The following is a 21,108-nucleotide window of genomic DNA, read 5'->3' on the forward strand; positions in this document are numbered from 1 at the left end:
CCAATTTCCTGAATTATGAGCAGGCCCGAAACTCAAATAAAACAGAGCCACCTTTGAAATCTTTGGGTAAAAAAATATACAAGAGAGCAATATAGGCCTATAGCTCCTTACGGCCAATGGAAATGGATTATAACTAGTGATGAAAATTTTCCGATTCATAAAAATATACTCCACTTATTCCTACATCGTTGTTTAGTCGAAATGTGAGGTGCAAAATTTTCTTCTATATTTTTCCGGAAAATTTTCCGTTCTTAACAAATATCAGTGATTAAGTAACAAGTCGTCAGTATTCATAAAATTAATTGAATTCATATACAGAAATGTTAAAAGTGAAACATCGTTCAAAGAACCTGAAAATTTTCATGGCTTAGACAATTTTCAGTACTATGTAGGAACAAGTGGAATAATTTTTCATGAATGGAAAAATTGTCTGTCCTCTACAGTGATAAAAATTTTCCGGGAAATTTCTAAACGGAAAATTTTCCGATTCGTAAAAACATACTCCATTTATTCCTACATCGTTGTTTAGACGTGATGTGAGGTGGAGAATTTACTTCTCAATTTTTCCGGAAAATTTTCCATTCTTAACAAATATCAATGATCAAATAACAGTTCGTCAGTATTCATAAAATTGATTGAATTCATATATAGAAATGTTAGAAAGTGAAAGATCGTTTAAAGAATCTGAAACATTTCATGGCTTAGACAATTTTCAGTACTATGTAGGAGCAAGTGGAACAATTTTTCATGAATCGAATGAATAAATGGAGTATGTTTTTATGAATCGGAAAATATTCATGAATTTTAATAAATTGAAATTTTAAATAATAGAAAGAGATATTTGTACTCTACGAACTTGAGGTATGTTCTCTGCACTTTGCATACACACACACACACACACACACACACATACAGAAAGAGAGAGAGAGAGAGAGTAGTTGCATTGAGTTGATTTTGAGTTTAACGTCCCTTTCAACAGTGAGACTATATGAAACGGTACCAATTGATTAACGTGGAATCCGAACTACATGAGCTCCCGCTGGGAATCGAAGCCAGGTTTTCCATGCCAAAGGCGCGTATGCTAACCGCTTAGTAACGAAGGAGCTCGCAGAGCAAGAGAGATAGAGAGAAATACTAAAATTTTATTTACCAACTTGAAATAGAAAATTTTCCGGTTCCCGAAAGCTAATTGGAAAACTATATAATTTGTTGCTGACTAACTTTCCTCTACTGAAATTCAATTTTGTAGCTCTATGTGCAGTTAAATATAGTGAAAAATTTTCCACCTCACATCACTATACATAATATCCAAAATTGTCAGAACTATAAAAAGCGCTTTCCACTTGTTTTTACATTGTGTGGAAAATTTTCCGATCTATGAAAATTCCTCTCAATTGTTTCTACAGAGCAATAAAACTTTACGATTCACAAAAAAGTTGTTTTACTTCTTGCTTCAAAATGATGAAAACCTTCCGACTCATAAAAAGTTCTTCAATTTTACCATATAAGGCAGAAAATATTTCGATCAGGAAAAATTGTTTAACTTGTTCCTACATAGTACTGAAAATTGTCTGAGCCATGAAAATGTTCAGATTCTGTAAACGATCGTTCACTTTTTAACATTTCTATACATGAATTCAGTCAATTTCATGACTGCTGAGGAATTCTTACTTGACTACTTTTATTTTTTTTAGAACGGAACATTTTCCGGAAAAATATAGCGGAAAATTTTCCGAAATGGAAACTTTTCCGCGGAAAATTTTCCACCTCACATCACTAATTGTAACTGATCAAAATCCGTATTTATTCGGTGTAAGGAACAAATTGAGACGAACAATATAGACGAACAAATTGAGATCAAATTGTCCCAGACCTTGACGTTCAGCACAAACGTTATAATAAGTATCACACTTTAATGGTTAGTTACACGAGCGACTGCCATACCTTGCGTTTCTCGCCTGGTCTCTTCATACAAGCTATGCCAACTGGTAAAGTTTCAAAGAAAATTTAGAACTGTGGTGAGGAAGAGCTACGAAATAAAATTTTCATAACATAATGAAAAATAGATTATTGATACAAAATGAATTGTTACCTGAACTTTCCAGTTGCAACTCAGCCACCACTGACGTTAGATTCATCACAAGCAATTTTCGGGTCAACAGTTTTACCTTTCGTTTGGGTTTTCATTTTTTTACCAAGCATTGCATTTGTCGTAATGACTTTCGTTCTTTGAACTAGAGATGAAAAAAACCCGGCTTTTTTGAATCGATGGTTTTTTGCACATAAAAAGCAGGCTTTTTTGAAAAAAAACGAGAATTTTGAAAATTTTGGCTTTTCTTTTCATTTTCATGCTTTTTCTGTTTAAAAAGCTTTTTTATAGTATACTCTAAAGTTAGATAAGATTCCATGACCTAAATGCCATATTTCACTCTGGAATTCACCATCATGATGAATGGGGCACATGGTTTATCAATTAAAGTAAACATAAAGTACGTAGTATTTGAGGGCAATTTTAGAAGCCACTTAACTTTACATTTCCGTTATACTGTAACTATGCAATAATTTAACAATAATCTTCCGGACACACTCTTGAATACCATTTGATAGAAATAATCAGTATCGGAGCTAGAAAAATATTCGGGAGGGATTTTTCTGAATAATGTTTGGTTTTTCTACAAAATCCATTTTTTTTTATTTGAGGACAGCTTGAAGATTATGAGTAAAGGCAAAACTAATATTTAGTTTATTTTAGAAATTCCGTAATTTTGGGGTGGATGCTTCAATCCACAAGACATTCCCACCCTAACCCTCTTCGCAAATCCATCACTGCTGGTAATTAGAAATAACAAAGATTTAAAAACGATTATACAGGAAGTCGGTTTAGTGTATCATATATGCCCCACCGGAAGTCAATGAAGGAACTGTACCACTAGTTAGATAATTTAAAAATAAGCAATACTTCCTCACATCATAGCAGCAGCCTATACAACACATACTTAAAGGCACGTTATTAGATTAGATACCCCCCTTAGGCAGATATAGTAGAAACCAGAGGCTTTTCAAAATCAAAACATTATCCTCAATTAAAAGGTATACCAATGAGCAATTTATTAACGAGATCATATAGAACAAGTAACCAACATATATATATATATATATATATATATATATATATATATATATATATATATATATATATATATATATATATATATATATATAAGTGAAGCTCATATGGAACAAGATGTAAATATATAGTATATATTCTGAAATTTCAAATTCAATTAACCCCTCTCTATATATGTAAACATGTAATAACAGTAGATTAATATCAAATTAGCAAAAAATAATTGAATTTAATTATACATTAACACTACTTTTACCTGTATATGAAAAGGGCAACTTCCAATGGTTAACTCGGGAGCGAACGATGGCAGAAAGTTTCACAAGCACAAAATATCATATATTTAAAAAAAGAAAACACTGAAGGAAAAAAGCTATAATAAAAAAGTCACAAACTACAGAACTAAATAACTTAACACTTCCGTCTTCGATCCATTCTCTCGTTGTCCATTGAATTGCGAAGCACAATTTTACACTTTTTTTAAAAAAAATGCAACCAATACGCACCCGATTTGAAGTCAATCTGACAAACGGCAGAAGGAATTCAAATCACGGAGCCAGACGTGACGTCATGTTCTATACAATAGTACCAAAACAATTAACCAATAGAACACCAAATGAAAGAACTTTTTTTCGAGATATTAAAGTAGAATACACTACATCGGCCAGGACTCACACTACACGCACTATCTCTACATTCGCAGATGGAATTAAGAAAAACTTTTGTGAAAATGGTCAAATGTGGGGTTGAATCCTGGACTTCACGATAGAAATGCGTAAGCTAACCTCTAACCGGTGAAAACGCGAAGCTTCACTCATGTTTGTTGTGCATTTGTGCTTAACCTAAATGTATTCTCTCTGTCTCTTTCTCTATGGCCACAAAAGCTCTCCATTGACTTCTGTCCTTATCCAATTCAATAGAGTTTCTACTCCGTATTCCTATTTCTGCTTGCAAGAGTCACTTTATGCCTCTTACTTGTATATATTAAAAATTTTAATATCGTAGGTATACATATATATTATTAGAATTATTATATGTTTAATTATGATAAAATAAGATGGGGATCTCAGCCTTGGGTAGCATTTAATTCATATATTCTGATTAGCATGTAAGAACCATTATCGATATTATTATTGTATATATGTTTGTATATTTCATGTATTTTTTCTTTCTTAGAGATTCTTAAAATTATTGACAAAAATCTTTCTTTCCTCTTGCTAGTCTTAGAAATCACTTTACTTCTGTCTTTAGCCAGCCAGCTTTGGAGAAGGGGAGACTGCTTTCTCTCGGAGTATCAATGCATTGTTTTTAAGGGAGTTCAAAGCATCCCTTTGGGTAGTTCCCTATACATACGAGGAGGAGCTGTACTCCTCATCTTAATTTTTGGCTAGACTTTACGCTCGACGACTCGAAGATCATCTTTCAGCTTTATGCTCGTTTTTGCGTTAGTAATGGCATTATAGGTTATGATAGGTTTCTTAGAAGTTTAGCACTTTTCGAGATTCAGATGAGTGATTCTGAGACAGGAAGTTTCACAGCTTTTCAAATGAGAGGCTGAATTCCTGGGTAAGATAGGTTTGGTAGGGCAGTCCCTGGTTAGGAATTTCTTTCTTTTCTAAATTATAAGGATTGAGTAAGAAGTTCTTAAGTTAATATATGTGATTTTAATCCTACTCCTAATTTGGAAATTGGATTTTTCTTGAAGTTTTTCTGAGGCTTTATAAGTTCTACTGGTTCCTACTTGAGGGCCAGCAGCAAGCCAATTTGGTATTTACGAATCCTATGGTTTTGGGTTCGATTCCCCTTATGAAGGCAGGTGTCGTGATCGGCCTGCTGGATAGAGTTTATAGGTTTTACTCTTAAGCGATAGAGATTATGGACCTATATCGTTTTGTTAAACATTCAACAATTTAACCTGTTCCGAAGTGAGGGATGTATTTATTTCCTACTTGAGGAAATATTGCCTTACCTTTAACTTTACCCACTCCTTGTAAATTGATTAGATTAGGATCCTTTATTTAGTAGTATTGCCTCTGACAGGTTTTACTACGAGTAGGCGTTAGGCCAGGTTTCTGAACGAGTGCCGAAGGAACCTTTGAAAATTAAGGGCTCACTGGAAGGCGTGTAAGTGAATGCAAAGAAGGTGAGTCCGCAGGCCCAAAGATTTAGAATAACTTTAGTTGAATTGAGGTTTCACTTAACGTTCTTAAAGAGATAGCAGAGTAAGAGCTATATTTTGAATACGGGCTATAGTTTGGAATATAGTTTTCGAGAGCCAACTTGTGGACTCGATAACTCTTTTGCGAATTAGATTGATTCAAAGTTAAGCCCAAAGATTTTTCTTTTATAAATAAAGCATAGAGAGGAAAGAATTGAAGGCTTTTATTAACAAGATATGTTCCCGTTTGTAATTTCATTGGATCAAAATTTTATACCCCTAGACTCTGCCAGAAACAAATATCCTCTGGGTTAATAGGATATTAGAATTTGTATAATATCTTTATTATACACTTTTAAAAATATGCATGGATTTGGAGCAGTTATTCTTGAGATTTCGAGTTAATTAATTGAGAATGTTTGTACGGCGGGTTGCCTAACATAAATACCAACTCCCGAGCGAGGTACGGTCCGTAACTATTATTATTATAATATATACTCAATCTTATGAGATTCAATATCACACTTTTTTAAAATTTTATTTTCCTTGCACGTTAGATCCATCTTAATATTGTCTTCCCATCTGGGCCTAGGTTTTCCTAATGGACGTTTTCCGATTGGATTTCCAGTTAAAACTTTGAAAGTGTTCCTACTTTTCTTCATTCTGGCTACATGACCTGCCTACCTGAGCCTCCTAGACTTGATGACTCTAATGATGTTTGGCAAACCGTATAAATTATGTAGTTTCTCCTTTTGAAGTTCCCACCATTCCCCGTTCCCGTTCCTTTTGGTTCCCAATATTCGTCTCAGACTTTTATTCTGTAATAATTTCAGCCTGTGTTCTTCCCTCAGTGTAAGCGACCATGTTTCACAACCATAAAGCATAACAGGCATGATTATCATTTTAAATATTATAAGCTTTAAATTCCTTGACAGAATTCGCGACAACAAAATATTTTGAACTGGATAATAATAAGAATTTCGTGATTTCAGTCAACATTTCATTTCTTTGTGGGTATGATTTTGGTTTGGTAATACTGATCCAAGATACCTGAAAGTATCCACTGTGTCGAAAGTATTAATTGATATTTTAATGCGTTCATAATTTGCCGTATTACGATCCTTGTGAACTTCTTTGTATTTAGATTTCTCTGCATTTACTCATGTCCCTGTAAGCGTTTAATAAGGCCTCTGCATTACTTTCGATTGTTCTAATATCAGATTAACATCATCAACATACACCATAACCTAGTGAATACCGTTCAACTCTAGGCCCTGGTTCCTATCTTTGATTTTTCTTAAAGCGTATTCCGGAACAAAGCTGAATAATAACGGCGATCACGCATATTCTTGTTTCAGGCCAATCTCGACGTGGAAGCACGCATTTTTCTACTCGAACTTTACTCTGGGGTTCATTTAAACACTTAATAAATGTAGCTTTTTCGGCATTCCAAATTCTGTAAGAATGTTGTACAGTGTTTCCCTCCTAACCGAGTTGTAAGTCTTTCTAAAATCAATAAACAGTTAATGTACTGGGTAATATATTCCCATTTCTTTTCGAGTATTTGTCGAATTGTAAATATCTGGACGATTTCGACTAAATCCACACTGATAATCTCCAATAATTTCATCTGCGTATGGGGTCAATCTTATTAATAGAATGTTAAGAGAAATGCCTCGATAATTATTACATCAATTTTATCGTCTTTCTTGTGAATTGGAACAGTGACTGATTCTTCCACTCTTTTTAAATGTATTACATAGTTTTGCTTTTTTGTTAATAAAAGTTTCGCAACGATATGTTGAATTTTCTTGTTAAAAATTCAGAAACCCTCAGGACTGGATAAGCTGTGATAGTGGTTATATATTCTACAACCTAGGAAACCATACGCTCAGATGAACCGTATATTACGTATGTGATCCATAAACACAAAATTCGATACTTTCCCGATTCTGAACAAGCGTAAGGAACAGTCAGTGCATTATAGAATTTGGAGCTTTACCGATTTTGCAGATCCGAAGCACTTGATAGGTGGTTACAGATTATTACGTATGTGATCAATTAGTGAAAAATTTGTTCACAATATTCATACAATGTATATGAAAGTTAAAACTTAACTGAAAAATTTCAAGAATGTACAGAACCACCCGAAACGAAGCTCTTGATGTGTGGATTTCTCTCATATTTTTCTTTATTTTGCTTCAAAAAGAGCGTGCGTGATATTTTTAAGTAAAAATACTACATTCAATTTTGCTAGTTATTTGTGAATCATTTTTTAAAGTACTTATTGTATATAAGAGGTTAAAATATTATTACATCTATTGGTTAATCCTTTGGGATTCATCATGTAAATATGTTAAGAATTTTTAAAAATCTTTATGAAATTCATGGTTTATTTTCGAGGTTTCATATTATTATCTGCATCAACCACTAATTAAATGAATTATTTAGTTTTAGAGAAGCAAAACAAAGGCTGCTTTATCAGTTTATAGTACAATTTTCAAAAAAGCCCAAAATTTCCCAAGCAAAAAAGCGAAGCAGATAAAGCCGATTTCTTTTTCAAAAAAGCCGTTTTTCTCCGAGCCCTTGCATCTACTTTGAACTAAACCACCCATTTCTTTCTTACACGTTTTGCAACAAGCACGTATAATCGTTTACTTGTCTGATGGAATTTGAGTTACTCTAATAAATTTGCACCAAATTATGTCCTTTTTTTCTTCCCGTATAACTCATGTTAAACGATTCCATGTTGTACGGAGACTGAGAACCAACATGTACTGTACAAACGAATGCCTGCGATATTTTAATTTCAGAACCTCAACTTAGCAAATAATATGTTGCTTGTTTTCTGAATGCAACACAAAATTGTTTCCGTGATAATTATTTTATTTATTTTTTAATATTAGTTCGACAAGTAGTCCAACCTTCAACTACGACACATTCTCGCAAGTTAACTAAGAAGCATTTAAACAATACAATATACGTTAAAAATAAGGGGGAAAAGAGACAAAAGAAATTGTAGATCAGTACATTGACTGCTGTAGCCACGAAAAATCAAAACATTCACATGGGAAGAAAATAGTCTTCTGATTGGGGAGCACTTTTGGACAGTTCTCTTGCTTTGGAAGATTTTTTTAAACTAAAATAAAATACAAATAAACATATGTTTAAGACAAGTTTTTAAAGTACACGTGTTTAAAAAATGTTTAAAACGTAAACAAAATTTGTTTTAAACAAAATCAATTGTTTAAAACAAATTTTTAATCATTTGTTTTAAATATTTTGTTTTAAACAAAACAACCCTGGATGTTCGTAAATTTGGGACGAAGTCCAAACTAGCAAAAACTTGAACTAATTACATGAACCTTCAATTGTGAAAACTGCAAAGTCTTTAAAAGAAGAGACAATTCACAGCAACTAGGTAACTAAGAAAATGTTAACCTAAGTCAATTGAACCTAACGACAATCTTCTGAACAAGGCATTTGCCAACTTCATCAGAAGTTGGGGACTTTTGGGGGAGGCTTCTGCTTTCTCCCCCTTAACGACGTCCGTGCTGAGACAAGACTTAGGTTTTCTGCCCTCCTGAATAAGTCATAGTCCCCCAAGAAAAACTTCCTGGGTACAACCCTGTATGATTATTTAATTATATTTGTCAGTTTCGTTTTATGTAGTGTGGATCGTACGCAGTGTGGATCCTATGCAGTGTGGATTCTACCCATTGTTGATATTACGCAGCTTGGATCCTACGCAGTGTGGATTCTACGCAGTTTGGATCCTACGCAGTGTAGATTCTACGCAGTGTGGATCCTACACAGTTTTGACGCTACGCAGTTTCGCTCGTATACAGTTTTGATCCTACTCCGTTTTTTCCCTATATAACTTCAAAAAATATTATATTACTTATTATTATGTGATCATAAAATAATTGTTTTTTATTATTCGATCATATGACCTTACCTGTTTTGGATCCTATGCCGGTTTTAGTTTGGATCGTACGCAGTTTGGACCTTACGCAGTTTGGATTCTACGCAGTGTGGATCCTGCGCAGTGTAGATCCTACGCGTGTAACCCTCAATCTTTACTTCATTACGTCCTACTATGAATCTTAGTATTGGTAATTCAGAATACATGAAATGAGATTTTGATGGGTTTAATTTTTGAGTAACTTTGCGAAGGCGTGTAAGCATCTTCCTATGCATATCGAACTTTTCATCTATATATTTTACGAAGATAATCAAATCATCCATGTAGCATGCCATTATGTGAAATTTTGTCCCTGCAAACACTTTGTCGATCATTCTTTGGAATGCTGCTCTGGAGGTGGAAACACCTTCAGGAACAACATTGAAAGCAAACTACCCGGCACTACAAATGAATGCCGTCTTTTATTTATCCTCTTTCCGCAACGGAATTTAAAAAAATCCGCTTCTGAGGTCACACGAGTTTACGAATTGGATATCTGCGAATAAATCTATTAAGTCGTTGATTAACAGGAGAGCGTAGCAGTCAGGAGAAACGATAGCATTGAGTTTACTAAAAACCACTACGATCCTCTTAGATATATCTCGTTTATTGACTAAAATAACAAGAGACGCATAAGCAGATCTACAAGGAAATATAATGTCTTGTTTCAGCAACTTATCTATTTCTTCTTTATGACCTTCTTAGTCTCGAAAGTCTCTCTATAGGGATTTGAAGATTCAGGGACATTCGAAATCAATTCTCTGCTCGTATTCATACGTTACCGTCATATCTTCTATAGTTCATGCCATAATGTCACGAAATTCATTTAATAGTTTTATTTCCTTTTCCCGATCTTCAGGGGTGAGGTCAGGAGAAATGTCAATTTCCTTGTCCATATCATGTTGTATTTTAGGTTTTGAATCTTCAACTATGCAAGGGGAAAATGGCGTGGCTTTTGCCACGTTTACTCTCGCTTCTGATACAGGAATACATTCCTCCAAATGTGCTGCAATTTGGGACTCGGGTTTACATCACTTTTGCTAAGATTAAAAGCTGGAAGTTAAGCAAACACTGTTTCTTCCACGTAAAATGTGGGTGGTATTAAACATTTATGCGATCTATATAAGACATAATTCGGTTCTACATAATAGTCTCCAACAATGTGGTTGCAGACGCTGACTTTTATTAAACCAACCTTTTCAGCTGGAATTTGCATACACTGCAGTTCTAGCTAAATTCCGCGATGGTTGACTTTCAATCCAATTCATTCTCAAAGTAGGACATTCACTCTCCAAGTGCTGAATAGGGGCGCACTTTCAAAGAAAGAGCCTGAATTATTTGGCACTAAACAACTTCGGTTCGTGTCAGATTGAGTACTGGGATCAGATGTTGGACAACCATTTCCATTTGTCCTAGGTTAACAATTCTTATTATAGAACTAAATATGTGACATATTGAGTACTGTTTGTTCTTTTCGGTTTGGCAAATACTAAATATTACACTTCATATTTGGTTGCTTTTGATTACCCTTAATGATGATAGATTGTCACCCTATACCGTACGTATAACGCTAAACAAAATCTATTCCTAAAACCATCCTTTCCTGAATTAAGCTTGTTTAACTAAAGCTTCATTTAAGATCGTCTACCGTAGGTTCCTACCTGAAAGCGTAACCGAATTACAGGAAGTGGTTGAGTTAATTTATCACCTAATGTTCGTAAACGGATTGTAGCAAGCAATCGCTTAGCTATAGGAAAATTTAACGGAATTTCTTCTGCCAGCACTGAGATTTGAGACCCCGAGTCCAGCAATACATTAACTTTTTTATTAAAAATCCTAATGAGAATTGAACGCAATCTTTAATCACATAAATTTGTTCGAACTCTTCTAATTTCAATAGGTTTACCATCTCTCCCTATTTCACGTTTACACGTCCATATACTTTTAACATGAGGAGTGTGTTCGACACTCATATAAGGTTTTGAATGATGTAGTCTTTTTGATTTCTGCTATTCTTCCTAATTTCCTTGCGGGACTCAGTATAAATGTCAGCTAAATGCAATAACCGTAATACATGAATACCTTGATCTATGGGTCCTCCTTTAACGCTAAGGCCTGAACATAATTTGAAGGCAACGCCTTACACAATAAGCGCAATTACACTCTTTCTCCAATTTTATGTCTTACGAATTTCCACTCGTTTATTAAAGTATAAACGGAATTATCGGGTGGGAAACGCGGAGGTAATCTTTTTCTTTTTAGTTTTTGTCCCAGCTGACCTTTATATAATTCATCAGGAAATGCTTGAGAAAACATTTCTTTTAAGTCTTGAAAATGCAACTGTTGAATGACTTCCTTATGACATACGTACCAATCAAGAGCCGCATTTTCAAAACAAGCTGCCAAATAAATACTTTGTTTCGGTTCAGCCCAATCACCAGCACGAGCGATGGTTTCGTATTTATCAAGAACTCTAGTGACAGACACTTTAGAACTTCCTTTGAATTTTGGCAATTTCATTAATGAGTGTTGACTATAATATTTAAAATCAACATTTCTTAAAGGATAGAAGGTGAGATGCAATTATATGACTGTCATTCTTAACGTTAGGGCTTTATCGTAGGGAGAAAAAACATTGTTGAATCTGGTATGGCATCCCCAATACAAGAAAATTGTACTATAAGAATCTTTGGTACATACCCACGGAGATTAACACGATGGGGTTAGACAATTTTGTGACGATGGGGCAGCTCTCTACTTTCCTCTTGCTCGTTTTTCCCATATATTGGCAGAAATGCTCACGCTAACTCTTATGGTTATCACAAGAGAGAAATAATAATATACACCATGAGTTACTTGGGAATAATGGGGACTCAAGTCTAGGGATTGAATAAAGGCTTTTGATAACATTAATAAAACTTTGTTTACATGATTGATTACTCAACATACAGCTCATTACTTTGAAAGTTAATGAGTATTTACTATGATATTTAATACCAACATTTCTCAAAGGAGAGAAGAAGGCGAGATGCAATTATACGACTGTTATTTTTAATCGTGAGAGCTTTGTCGAAGGGAGACAAACATAGTTAAATCTGATATGACACCGAATACAAGAAAATGGTACTATAAGAATCTTTGTTACGTACCACGCTGAATTCTCGTAAAACTGAGTGTGTCGTTACTCCGGTGGTCATCGCACTGAATGTGGAACACCTGAGGGCTTACTCTCGAATACCTCCTGGCTGGGGTTCCTATTACTTTTAAGTATTTCGGGTCACACCCAAATCTCATGGTAATCAGACCATAATTTGCGTCAGATTCCTAAATGTGGAAACCTATCGCACTTTTACCCTTCTTATTGGTTCTCACAAACTGCCGCACCCAAGATATGATATAAATGACACATATACGCGTGTACAATATCCGATGCATGATTCAATGACAAGCTATCGAGAACATTCCAAGGATTCGCAAGCACTGACTTAATTACCTATGTTACTAGGTTGTTGTGGTCATAGTTCACCGTCCGGTACCCTGTTTTTGTATTATCAATTACCTTCACTGAGTAAGCTTATTAAAACATTGCATCGCTGTGATAATATCAATTGCCTTCATCGTTTGCATAATTCCCTTCTTTAGTTGCTAAATCTAAGCAAACCGAGAGCATAAAAGTGTCTGTTAAACCCAAAAATTCGTCTTTACTCAATTAAGGGCAAAAGATAAAAATATTTTTAAGGTTATCGCCACAGTACTAAGGTAATTTGGAAATAATTTGCTTCCATCATCTTGTATTTCACAGAATAATATGCATTTATTTATATGAAAAGGTTATTTTTATATATTGACTCAGTTTGTTGTCGTATTTGTGAGATATTTACGCGCGCCTTAATTGTCAGTTTTACGTTTGATAGACAATCGTACGTAGATAATGTGTTTCGATTTTCTGGTGGGGGAAGGCACTCATGGTAATTTGAATTCCTTTACGTATAATGTATATTTCTTATATATTTTCTCAGTGTACGGTCCATTTTCGTAATATCTTTATATATCTTTCAATTGTTCGTTTTAAGTTAGAAAGATGATCGTATATATATAATTTTGGAACGATTTGTGTCGATTCATTGGGAGGCCACTGATACTAATTTGGAATCGTTTTCATAAGAGAGTTTTCTTTATATATTGGATAAGTATATTATCCATTTTCTTGGAATCTTTGCTGACATTTCAATTGTACTTTTGAAGTTTCAAAGATGAGAGTACGTAAATAATTTTGGAATAATTGGCTTCTATTCAATGGGGGATGCTGATAGAAAATTCCATTCATTTATTTAAAAGAGTTATTTTATTATATAGAATTTGTTTATTGTCCGTTTTCGAGGTGATCTTTAAGGATTCTTTAACTTTCAATTATAAGTTATAAAGACAACATTGTGCACATAATATGCTGGTATTGTGATTCGATTTCTTGTTGGTCACTGATGGTAATTTTCATTCATTAACATAAAAGAGTTATTTACTTATATAATGACTCATTTCATTGGCCGTTTTCCTTGCATTTTTAATGATGCTTTAATTGTGCTGTTTACGTTTCAACTGAGACAGTACGTAGATAATTTGCTAGTAACTAGTTTCTATTCTGTTTTGGCCACTAATGGTAATTTCCATCAATTTTCTTAAAAGAGTTATTTTCTTATATAATGAATCAGTTTATTGTCCGTTTAAGTGTGATTATTACGGATTATTTAACCGTTCGTTTTATTGACGACGGTATTGAGATAATTTGCCTATAATTTGCTTCGATTATGTGGGTGTCACTGAGGATATGTTCCATTCATTTTCTTAAAAGAGTTAATTTCTTATATATTGTCTCAGTTTGTAGTCCGTGTTCGTTGGATCTTTAGAGATCTTTCAATTGTTCGTTTTATGTTTTAAAGTCGACAGTATGTAGATAATTTTGGAATGATGTGGTTCAATCCTGTGGGTCGCCGTTGTTAGTAGTGTACCGTTGTTTACACTGAGGAGTTATTTCTTTTATATATTTACAGAGTCTATTGTCCGTTTTTATGGGATCTTTACGGATCCTTCAATATTTCGTTTCGCGATTGAAAAATGACAATATGTAGATAATTTGCTAGTAATTACGTTTCTTTCTGTCCGGGGCCACTGATCGTAATTTGAACTCATCTACATAAAGAGTTATTTTTTATATTTTCGTTTCGTTTATTGACCGTTTCCATGGGATATTTACTGATACATCAAATATCTCTTTTATTATTGAAAAACGACAGCATGTAGATAATTTGCTAATATTTTGGTTCGATTCCGTAGTAGGACACTCATAGTAATTTGCAATTAATTACCAGTTTAGAACCCTTTTCATTGGAACTTTAGAGATCGCTCAATTGTCGTTATAAGTTTGAAAGACTACAGTATGTAGAAAATTTTGGAATTATTTGGATCGATTCTCTGAGTCCACGTTGCTTGTAATTTGCTGTCGTTTACACAAGAGAGTTACTCCTTTTACTAATTTACATTTTGGCTCAATTTATTGTATCTTTCAGTGGGTAATCAACGAATCCTTAGATTATCCGCTTTACGTTTGAGACTTTGTATATTGAGTTTTTTTCAATAATCTGTTTTCATTTTAAATAGGTTTCTTATTCTTTTACTCGATGACCTTATATATGAATAGCAAATGCCCATACGTCTTAGTGCAGAAAATATTAGGAGCATCTTGATCATTTTATATGGAATTCTTCGCAAAACGATGTATGGCACGAAAATGGAATTCTTATTGGCACCTTACTGAAAAAGTCTTTTCTTTCTTTTGTTTTAGTCAAAATCTTAAAACGTTGAAACACTAATTTAATTATTTTAAATGAAACTCTTAAATAAGAAAATTTATTCATTTGATCTTGAAGGATTCCGAGATACCGACATCTTATAGTACTTGCAAACAACACTCTGTTTTTCATTTCCCCCCTTTTAGAATTCTGACTCGTCTCACAGAGCTGAAACACGTGTTGAATTATTTTAAGTAAAGAGTACCAATTTGTTGTTTCTACGTTTAAGAAATTCCTAGGTATGAACACCTCTTTATGATAATTCTTATGCTGTCTCCTTTTCCTTCTTTACATTTTCTTTTTTCAGGCAAAATTTAAACACAGAACATTTATCTAATTGTATCAAACAATAGTTCCATGTACTAAATTTCATACCTTTAACGTTTAGATTCCTAGATATAGACTTTAATATATAATTGCTTCCCCTAATCCCCATCATTCCCCGCTGAGTTTCCAAAAGTCCACCCTTAGGTTTAAATCCTATGGCCTCTCCCAATTTCAAGTTTCCTACTTGAGCCTTTTAGCCTGGACGTTGATGAGGCGTCAGCCAGTCACGGATTTTTTTTTCATCCATTAGCGAGTGATGTCTTCCAATTTTCCAGTACACAATTTAACTGCATTTATTACAGTACAAGGCAAGCAGATCAACGTTCAAACTATAGCGTCTAGTGTTGAAATGTCTGCAGCCATCTTTGTGTTAGTTCGTCGATTTCACGACGAAACCATATCTTGTCGATTGAGGCAAAGAAGATAATCACTGAAAGCGCGACATGGACTGAAAGAGGATTGTAAATGTCACCACTACATGTCGGAGCGGAATTAGGACGGTTGACACAAGGTTTTTACACTTTTCTTTCGTTATGGGAGGAATAAATGAGCAATTCACTCCGAAACGATGAGTGAAAGGAATTAAATATCGAATAAAAAATAATACATAGTAATTAACTTCTGTTACTCTCTCTCTGTTTCCCTCTTTCTTTCCTTTCTCTCCCTCTTACCCCTTCTCCCTAGTGAATAGTGAATAATGGTTGAAACCAAATGGAACATAAACATTCTGCTGTTGGCCGTAAACATATTATGAAAATTCTGTAGTTGTCGCAACGTATGTTTTAAATTTCCCGTAGACACATTTAGAAGAATGTCGGATTCTCCTCTAAGGCCATTTCGCTAAGTTTCGCGTGCATGCTGGTGGTGATTTCTATGCACGACCATCTTCCCAACCTCGTTTAGAAATCCAAAGCTGGGGTCACGGAATTCTTATACTAAACAATCATATTTTTGATTAGGGCTAAGTTAATGTAAGAGCTTCACCCTTAAAATGATTCCTGGTAATTGGAAAACTAAACTTTACGTAATAATTGGCTGCAACATTACCCTCGCAGAGATCACTGACAAAACACTAACACGTTCTCAAACAAAACAAACAAACAAGAAACAATTCGTACTATTCTTAGCAGCTGTGTGAGGTTTCAAAAGTACATTTCTGAAACCCCGAAACTTCTATGGGCCAAGAATTGTTGGTCAATATGTGAATAACTACTTTCTTAATTTCGCAATATTGTCTGTTCGGAAGATGCTCACTGTGTACATTCCTCTTTAGGAAATCTCGGAGTTCAAGCAATTGTATTTACTCGTATCAGATGACCTCCAAAAGGAAGAACATACTGAGACATGGTAAATATGGCAATGTAAACACCAAAACCAGGAAGAAAATCATATTCCTAAAATTCACTGAAAAGAGTTTCATGCTTTATGAATACACTTCCAACTTCATTTACATTCTCTGTATAGGAAAGATTTTGACGACAGAAAGTATCCTTTAAAATATACTGAAAACTAAAAAAAGAATTAATAGCAGAAATAGATAGGAAATATTAACAATATATAAAAGTAAACTCAAGATATTTTAGAACAAGCAAGAAACTGAATTTTTGATATTTATCTTAATTACGAAAAATTTTAAAATTAGTCTAATCTGTATTTAAAAGATTAATTAGACTCACAGCACATTACATTTGCAATTCATTAACGCATTCTTCCTTACTTTCTCATAAAAAAATGTAACATTACTTACGTCGCAACAATTAAAATATGACGTCATTCTTTACTGATCTCTAAATGATAATTCATGGGCATTGCTAACAAATTATCTGAGATATTTGTAATAACACTGCATGCTGTACACTTAGTGCTGTTATGGTTTTCAAACGAAAAAAATAAATATTCATTCCAAAAGCTTAGAGTGTACAACGTCGAATACAGCAAATATTAATTTCAACATTACAACATAAGAATGTTCAGAATCTTCAAGAAGATAATAGAAGAGAAATAAGACTAAATAATATTTTGTGTGTGCAGCATATAATAACATTTGGTTTGAAAATAATTGAAACAACTTATAACATATAACAATCACATTATTAAATAATAGAAATGAGTACAGGAAAGTAATGTAAAACAACACGGTCCGAAAGGCAAGATATAAGAACACAAAACATATAACTGTATAATAATAACATATATAACAGAGTATAATAACATATAGCTGTAAGACAGTATAATAACATATAACTGTAATACTAAATTGTAATACATTACAAATATTACGTAATTCCATTTTTATCTTTTATCTTGTATATTTAGTTTGTATGTTTATATGATTTTTACTCCCACTTACTTATCAAGATTATTTTCACATTTCAACAGGCCATGGGGGACCTGGTGGTCCAGAATATCTCTACGGAAATTTAATGTCACTTCATGGAGGTAAGGACTTGATGCTTGATCTTTCTTTCAACGAGTTATGTGATCTTCTATGAAGGGGAATGTATGCATTTTTAAATAATGTGATATTAAATTACATCGAATAGTATTTCTATCAAAGTAATAATGTTGCATTTATTATACACATAGCTCTTGTATTTTTTCGTTTGGTGTACAATGAGTTTAAAAATTATATATTTTCTGTCTTCGACATACTATTGTTTTCCTTGCATTTAAAACTAAGTGCTCTTGCATTCAAGCTCTGCTTAGGTAGCAGCATATTTTTTTCGTGTTATGTCGCTTTGGATTGATACCGTATAATTTTTTTGGTGTGGAGTGTTATTGTTTCTCATTTCACTATGGTGTATGTAAGATTAAACTATGAGCAATTTTTAGTTCCAAATATCGTACTAAGTTTGTGTCTTGTTCACTTTTCTAAACTTTTGGAAAATGAAGAAGAAAGTTTAACGACATATTTATATCATTAAGAGAGCATTATATTACTCGGATATATCTTCAGTCCTAAAAATATTTCATTTTTCCGCCCAATATGTTAGTAGTGCTTACTATTAAAACGAAATTAAATGAATTTTATTTCGATAAGGGACATTTGAAGCTAAACGTAGGACGAAAGACATTTTAAAAACAGACACATTTCGTAAGAAGCATTTTTTGTCAAATGTTTGCAATAATGCGAAAAGGGGTTTTATTTATTTGAAATATTTTGTACATATTTAATATTACTTTAAAACAAAAAAATGCATTAAGGAAAGATAAGGTTCTTTTTAAGGAATATCACAAAATATGCTCCAAAAAACTTACAACATATAGTATGAGAATTCTCACTAATGTTCATAATAATTGTGTACGAACTGGGAAAAATATTCAGTGGAATGTATCTACTTTTACATTAAATGTCTTAAAAATCTTCCATCATTCTGCCTTCAAGTTCATTTTCCGAAACATCTTCGGTTGTTTCCCTACGAAATATGTGTTTGCAGAACTGCAACTTCGGCATAACCATCCATTGTTTTCTAACATATAGTGACAGCAATCTTCCAAAGCGTTCTACCTTCTTCTTTTTCACAGGGAAACCTAAGGTAATTTGTGGTAGAAAGAAATTCGTAATTTTTTTATGAACTATGGAAACCTTTTTCGCAATTCCATTATCAGTGTTATGTTGATTCTCCACGGAAAAGAATTGGTTCTTTGTGGGGATGAGAACTTCAAATTCCACTGATTTCGTTTCTTCCTTTTTACTTTGAGTTACTTCTTTCCAGTCATATTCTTTGCATTCATCAAACTGATTCACAGTAGTACTATGATTTTTTACACATCCATATATTTCTCAGACACGGTGATTGTATCACGCTTTTTCAACTCAATATGAAACCTCCCAAACACTCGATCTAGAGAGATTAGTGGGTGTCCCTGTACAGGAAATTTAAGTGAACTTTATTCACAGTTGATGGAGAACAGTCATTGAGCCAATACGACAACATAGAGATCACTGGTGAATTCCTGTTTTGCTCTTCGCACTCATCTGGCAATAAGCAAATTATAGATGTATTCTCAAACGAGCTGTTTTCGAAGCGGTGGAATACGTCTGATGGAATTTCGGTAGACTGTTTTGCTCCATCTGTTTGAGTCAAGCAGTAAAAAAACATCTTTGGCTGCTTCTTAGCCTTAATGAGCATTTACAGATTGTAAAATTAAACATATCCCTTCTGGTAGTATTGTTAACAGCTGAAAAGACTCTGCCCACTGCTCAGGCACCACCGTACCGATCCGAGAAGTAAACCATCCCAACATCTCGCCAAACCAAGCCCGCTTCAGCACTTGGCTTAGTTGGGCCGAACAAAGCTGAGACCATGACTGATTGCAACCAAGCCGCCTCAAGCCGATGGCTCGCCTGAACCGAGCCGAACTGAACCGGTTGTTCATCGCAACTGAGACTGCTCAATCCAATTGCTCACCTGAGCAATGTCGAACTGACCCCATGTCTCATTCCAATTGAACCAGCTCGGACTCTTTGCTTAATTGAGCTGAGCCGAGTTTGATTACCTCACTACCTGTTGGAGCCAAGTAACTGCTTTGTTCATTTCCGACAGTTAACCTATCTTCTTGTGATGGGATATATAACATTAGAGCCTCGTGTTTATATAATAAGAATAATGCTATAGTTTTAATTATTTATTTTGGATTCAATGCCTCACGATTATAACCTAAGGGAACCGTTGAAAATGACATGCAAGATAACGATGGAAAAATGCAGGAAACAGATGAACCCTATAAGATCTACGCTTGTACATCAGTTAATTTGGAACACATAATTTCTAGTTATTGTCTTAATGTAACTGTATAATATCGTATAATTGTATTCTATAATTTCAGTTTCATTCCCAATCACCTATCAATTAACGATATTGTATGTAACAGATATACTTATTTATCACTACCCTAAAACTAAAATACCTTTAAATAAAGTTTGTTAATGCTTATGTATTAATGGTATCCCGGCATTCACCTGGGAGCACTGCAATATAATTAGTGACGATGTCTGGTCTCAAAATTCGAATGTGGGGACTTTCAATTATGAAGCATCAACGTTAACCACTAATGTACCTTCCCTCTGTAAATGTAATCAAAATACTTTTCTGTAATATTTTTTGTAAAATATTTATGTGATTATTATCTTGAAGTAAGGAATGAGTTTTCTATTTAGGTTGAAAAATTTCCCTACTATATTGTAGTTGGCAATTAGTAGTTAAAATTCAGTATTACTATTCATTTTCTACATATTATACTTGGAAAGATTATTCGGGGTAAATGCTTTGTTTTAATATTTTTTTATTAAAATTTTGCGGCACAGTAATTACCTTCTCAACTATTTATGTTTACCTTTAGAGGTATGACTAGACAATACTTAAAAATGATGTTTATGGAATTCTTGATCATTATAACATTTTTTTAAAAACATGATTTTGAAATATTTGAAAATGTTTAAAGAAATAGTATGAAGAGGATAGCACTATTGCAACAGTACATTGCTCCTTAAAATTGACAGAGTCAAGCTCTCCTTTCAAAAAATTATACTTTAGAGTGTGAGATTTAAATTGACGATCGTGGAAAATATTATACACCCAACTCACACACAATAAATAACTACTCTACGGAAGAAACTTAACACTCGGAAAATTCCTATGTAAATAAGCCACTCTGACAAAATGCATGCTCAATTCGTATATATTGT

Source organism: Thermobia domestica, chromosome 4 (assembly GCF_964235325.1).
Source record: "Thermobia domestica chromosome 4, izTheDome1.hap1.1, whole genome shotgun sequence".
In the NCBI taxonomy this organism is placed as follows: Eukaryota; Metazoa; Arthropoda; class Insecta; order Zygentoma; family Lepismatidae; genus Thermobia; species Thermobia domestica.